The sequence below is a fragment of the Nelumbo lutea genome, chromosome 4, assembly GCF_056320005.1.
Source record: "Nelumbo lutea isolate HS-2025 chromosome 4, American lotus-T2T, whole genome shotgun sequence".
Lineage (NCBI taxonomy): Eukaryota > Viridiplantae > Streptophyta > Magnoliopsida > Proteales > Nelumbonaceae > Nelumbo > Nelumbo lutea.
Window position 1 is genome coordinate 35,363,124 of NC_142687.1, and position 6,532 is coordinate 35,369,655.

The following is a 6,532-nucleotide window of genomic DNA, read 5'->3' on the forward strand; positions in this document are numbered from 1 at the left end:
CTACCTAAGAGATGTGTATAAGTGATGCCAAAGGAAAATAAATTTTCTATGGATCCTACATAAATCTGAAAAAAGAACATGGGTGTTTTGGTTAATGGCCAGACTGAATTATTCATCATTTTGCCCTATAATAGGCAAAAAATTAAATAATTTATATTCAGCGTCTAACAATAAACCCAACTTCACAACCTCTTTGATAATTCATTTATTAAGGATTCATTTGTTTGTAGTGCAGTTTTAATTGCACTGGTGCAATAGAATGGGAGTGTAAATTTTGTTTTACTTTTGTTTCACTTTTATTCAGTTTAGTTTATTTCCAATTTGCAACAAACAAAGCAACAAGTCATTTAATTCAATCACTTCAAGTTTTATTGAAAATGACCCTTTACTTTGGAGTTTGGCACATCTATACTATTATTAAACATATATTTACCTTTTTGTTGCAAATCATAAAAGTTAAATTTGATTATATAATGTCAACTTAAATCTTTACCCTTGCACATGGGCATAACACATGCCCTTTTATGATAAAAACAATGTTTGACAATTAAAGTGTGGGACACCTCTATAGATGTGTCAGTTGTTATATTTCCAAGTGTTGATATGTTCCAATATACTTGGAGGAACAAATATACGTGGGAAAGGTTGGACTGGGCTTTTTATAATGATGTTTGGGGTCTAGAGTACTCTAATACAATTCTTGAAAATCTCCCCTTTCTTTCTTCAAACCACTCCCCTATCCTCCTTAACACTGACCATAAGGTTCCTAAAAGGCTAAAAGGTTCGAAGCTATGTGGTGTGAAGATCCAAAAATTTCAATAGTTGTGGTCAATTCATGGAATAATAATGTTTTTGGATTTAGAGCAATCTAGTTTTTCTTTTTAAAAAAATGTGTTCATCCAAAATATTAAGAGATGGAATAGAGAGCATTTTGGGCATATCAGTAAAAAGAAAAAAGATTCAATGGCCATACTGGTTAAAACCCAAAAGAGAGTTTTAGACAATCCAAGTGATAGAGCTCAGTTAAATTTGGAGAAAGCCCTCCAAATCCAGTTGGATAAAATTCTAAATAGAGAAGATGATGGTGTTTGGATTACTAATCAGATGGAAATAGTTGACTATTTTGTTAAATATTTTGAAGAAAGATTTTATTATGAGGGTACTTCGGGAGTGGAGGAGTTCATTAATAATATTCCCCTAGTATTTCCGAGGAACAAAACAACATAGTCGGAAAGGAAGTTTCAAACTCAGAGATCTAAGAGGCTCTGGTTTTGATGAAAGTCCTTAAGTCTCTAGGCCCTAATGGCCTAAATGCTCAGTTCTTCATAAAGTATTGGCATATTGTCGCGGAATCTGTTAGTAAGGCCTTTTAATGAAACATTTATCACTCTAATCCCTAAGTCAATGAATCCAGAAACTGTAAGCAATTGTAGGCCTTAAGCCTTTGTAATGTAATTTATAAAATTGTTGCCAAAATTCTGGTAAACAGAGTTAAACCTTTCCTTGATTATATAGTCTCTCATTTCTAAAGTACTTTTGTTCCAAATAGACAAATAAATGATAATATTCTCATAGAACATGAAATGATGCACACTATGAAAAAGAAAAAGGTAAATCTGGCATAATGGCCTACAAGGTAGACATGGAGAAGGCCTATGATAGGTAAGAATGGGACTTCATTGAAAAGGTTCTTAACAAATTTGGATTGCACAAAAAATGGATCGGTTGGGTCATGACCTATATCAAATCTGTGACATTTTAGATCCTTATAAATGGGACTCCCACAAAAAAGTTTGAGCCCTCTAGAATAATTAGACAGGGGATCCCCTCTCTCCTTATATTTTTGTTTTATATGCTAAAGCCCTTACTAGAAACTTGATCAAGGAAGCTGAAAGTCCTAAGAGCCCTATTGGTTGTAAGGTCTTGAGGGGGGGGGGTATTGCATTTCAATTCTTCAATCTGCTAATGATTGCTTGATTTTCACAAAATCTCTAATTCCTTATTATCTCAAAATTAGAGAGGTTCTATAAAATTTTGCATAAGCCTCGGGACAAAGCGTAAAATTTAACAAGTCGACTTTATCCTTTTCAAAGAACATCCCTCCAAGACTTCAAAAGATTCTGTCCAGAATTCTAAGGATCCCTAGAGAAAAGAAAGTTAAATATTACCTCAGAGCTCCAATTTTAAATGGTCGAACCACTAGTAAGGCTTTCAATGTGATTCTAGATAAAATAAATTGTAATTTGGTAGGGCGGAAGAAGAAGACTGTCATTTGCTGGCAGAGTAACTCTCTTGAATTCAACAATTAGTTCCATGCCTCGGTTTATCATGAGGTCTTTCAAGATTCCACCTACTGTTATAAAGAATATCGATAAGAGTCAAAGGGGTTTTTTGTGGTTAAAGAATAATGGCAAAAAGCCATTCCATTTAGTGAGATGGGATAAAATATGCTTACCCAAAAGTTGGGGTGGGCTTGGCCTAAAAAAATATATCGTGGGTGAATGAAGCTTGTCTTTCTAAGCTTGGATGGAAAATCCTAGAAGATCAAAATAATTTGTAGGTTAAAGTGGTTACTCATAAATATTTGAGAAATGAAGACCTTTGGAATACTCTGGGGAGGATTTTTAATGCTAAAAAAACTTGCTTAAGAGGGGTATTGGTTGGGCCATTGGTAATGAGCAGAAAGTGCTCTTTTGGAAAGATAAATGGATCAACACTGTCTCTATTGAGGAGATAGTAAGTAGTGATTTTCCTAATTTTGGTAATGGTATCAAAGTTGAAGAATTTATCACGAGAGAAAGGTGTGGAAGGAAGATAGGATCCGTAGTATTGTTTCAAATCATGTTCGGAACAGCATCATGCTTATTTTGATTCCTTCGGAGTGAAAGGATGATACCATTATTTGGTGAGGTGATCCCAAAGGAAATTTCACCATTAAGTCAGCTTATAAGGAGGCTTGTTGCATGACAAGAGGTAGTGAGGGTGTAAATCAGGTTCTCAATAAGGTATGGGGCCTTAGGATTCCCCCAAAACAGATATTTTTTCTTAATTAATCACCTTCCGGCAAAGGCTATGTTCATATCTAAGGGCCTATTCATTAACGAATCTCATTGTTTCTATGATGAAATCAAGAATTCTGAGTATATCTTTCTTAAACCTTTGCTCTACAAGTGTGGAAAATGTTCAACCCCTCTATGGTGGGGTAATATTTCAGTGGAGCTTCAACGATGGACTGGTGGTACAATTTAAGTAATAATCCAAATATTGGGGATCATGTGCCCTATGAGAAAATATGTTTTATTCTATGGTTTTTGTGGAAGAATAAAAGAATAAAAATGAAAGAATGTTCAATAATAGGTCCTCTCCCCCCCCCCCCCCCCCCCACCAAAAGCTATTACTGAAAAAGCTCATCAAGCTTTCAAGGAATTTCATTGGGCTCTTCCTTTGATGTTAAATCAGATAATCCAAGAATCTGGAAAAGCAGTCATGTGGAAAGGGCCAAAGGAGGGTATGATTAAGATAAATTTTGATGCTTCAGGAAAGAATGATGGTTCTTGTGCTATTGCTTGTGTTGCTAGAAATTTTCGCAGGAAAGTTTTGGATTACAAAGCGTACTTGGTGGGCTGTGCTACAATCAACATGGCTGAAGCTTGAGCTGCATGGGAAGCCCAAAACTTCAAGTCTTTTCCTATCGGCTTTGAAGGATAGTAGTGTGGGAGATTAGCAAACAAGCTAGATCATGGAGTTACGTATTCCCGTTCCTTCAAAGAAGTGAATCAAGCAGTAGATTGATTAGCAAATCAAGCACTTGTTTTCGTGGATACTATTTTCTTCTATTTTTCTTCAATTCCATTGGAGTTAATGAACATTTGTAAAAGTGACTCTTAGGGCCGAGCTACCCCCCCTGCCTTGTATAGCTCCTCTTATTTTTCTTACAAAAAAAAAAGTGTTGACATGTTCCTGTTACTGTTAGCCTTGGGCATTGTCAACATGGTTATGACCAAATTCTAGCACAATAATCACTTCGATTTGTTTATAGTTTTACTGATTAAAATCATTTTTGCAAATTTAATTTGAATTTGCTAACCACAAAATGTTGGGCACATCCTATACACCAAACACCATAATTGCACATTGGGAACACCTTCCATGAATAACAACAAATAGAAGAAGATATGATCCTGGCTATAGGGTGTTGTACACAACATTTATTAATCAACAAAATTTCACTTTTGCTATAATGTAGTTTTAGTATTGGGCCAAATTGCCAATCATGATCTTTGATATACATTGTTGTGGCCCTGCCTTGACGTCACTTCATATAATTTAAGGAGGGCCACAACAATACTTCAAAGGTCATGAATTCACATTGTATAATTAATGGATTGCTACAATAATGTAACCATGTGTTTAAGGACATGATATGTTAATGTGTTGTAAGGGGTAACTAATCAGAGATAGGTCAGTATGGTTCAACCCAGAGAGTTATTCTTACCTCTAATGATCTAAAAATTACTTTAGCCTTAAGTGGTTTCCTCCTTTATAATCCACATAAAGAAAAATGTTGATAATGTCACTTAGCTCTAGTAAGCCATTGGGAGAGACATATTTTAATTACAAGCTAGTCAGGGTGCAGCTAAAGCTTTAGAGAAATCTAATCTAAGGTCCCTCTCTATTCTGAGTCTCTATTCTAGCATGATGTAAAGTTCAATTATATATTTATTTATTTTGTAAACAAAAGGATGATCTATACCAGATGGGGGTAGCCCCCATAAGTCACACCAATGAATAGCACCTACAGTCAAAGGAAGGTTGCTATTACAATAGCTTAGCCTCACAAGTCAAACCAATAATAATAATAACAGATAGTTTAAACTAGAAAGAGCTTCCCTAGCTTGCTCGCCACCTAGCCTGTAGCTTGAATAGCCTCCAAATATATATGACGATACATAATTCTACATCTTAGCAACTCACAAGCCTTCCAACATTCATCCAAGATTGTCCTCAGTCTCCCCTTCGATAATGACTGGATGTATTTTACAACCACGTTGTGGGCTTCTCAAGCAACCCAAGCTTCCGCCATGTTGATAGAAGTACAACAAAAAATAAGCTTTGATGCATTTGTAACTTACACATACTATAGCACAAGAGTCACCATCAGCTCTAGAAGCATCAAAATATATTTTAATTTCAAATAACAAACTTCTAATTCTTCCTATTTCCCATTTCTCCTTACGAGATAAAAATCCTTTAGCTATCTAAAAATAAAATTTGAGCATCGTCCAAAATAAGGGAGCGGGGCACTAGTGTCAATGATGGTTTTTTTTTTTTTCATTTCTATTTTTCCAAAGAAATCATAGAGTTCAATTATGATGTATAATGTATTCGCTCATATTAGTTGCACATTAAATTTATATCTCAAGTTTTCAACCAAACACCTTAAAGTCTATATATTCAACGATATCAGTTGTAGTTTAAATCCATATCTCAAATTTTCAATCAATCATGTTAAAGTCTATTTAATGCGATTGGTTGTATTACTTTATTGCAACTAAAGTGATCAGGGTTCAAATCTTGGAAACAACCTCTCAGTATGTGCAGTGATAAGGCTGTATAAATCTGTCCCTCTCCAGACACAACATTGACAAGGCTCTATTCACTTTTTGGAAAGTCACTTAATTCACTTACCCATGTTCTTTTATTTCTCATGTAAATAAGAAAATAACCATTTTATCCTATCCGGATAAGCCTCCATAAATCTTAAAAAAAGAACATGGGTATCATAGTCAATGGGAAACAAAATCCCGTTTACCAACTTTCCTCTCAAAATTCAAAGAGAGAATCGACCCTTAAAATCTATTTACTTTTCATGAATTCTCATTTCACAAAACGTATTATTGTACTTACCATTATCTTCAACAAATTGCATATTTTGCTTCATGTGGATGCCACATATATTTTCCCCATAATATATAAATAGCTAAGGCCACATTTTGTTCACAGGAATAGGGGTTTGGAATCGGAATCGAAATGGGCTATTCCGATTCCAATTGTTTGGTTGGGCAGAATCGGAATCCCATTTCCATTCCTGCTGGAATGACATTTCCCCATTTGAGGGAATGGCCATTCCCTGCCCCTCCCTTGGGAATGAAATGCTGATTTTAATTCCCATTTCCATTCCTGCCTAAACCAAACAGATTATGAGAATGGGCTATTCTGATTTCAATTCCGACTGTGAACCAAACAGACCCTAAAAGTTGAATTCTTCTTTAAGGCACAAGCTATAATTGCTAAACCAACTTTGCGCCACAATTTGAATTTACAATAGAATGTAATAAGAGCTTACTTTTCTCTTGATTGATAAGTAATAATAAGCTATGCATTGAGTTACATCGGCTTTTAAGGCATAAACCAATTGATATTGTGATGGGTAGAGAAACAACATTATGGGTCCCACTTTAGTTTAGGGCCCAACTTTGTAGCTATTTAGGACTGGGAGACACCTTTTCGGTCTTTCTCCTAGTTCAGGAAT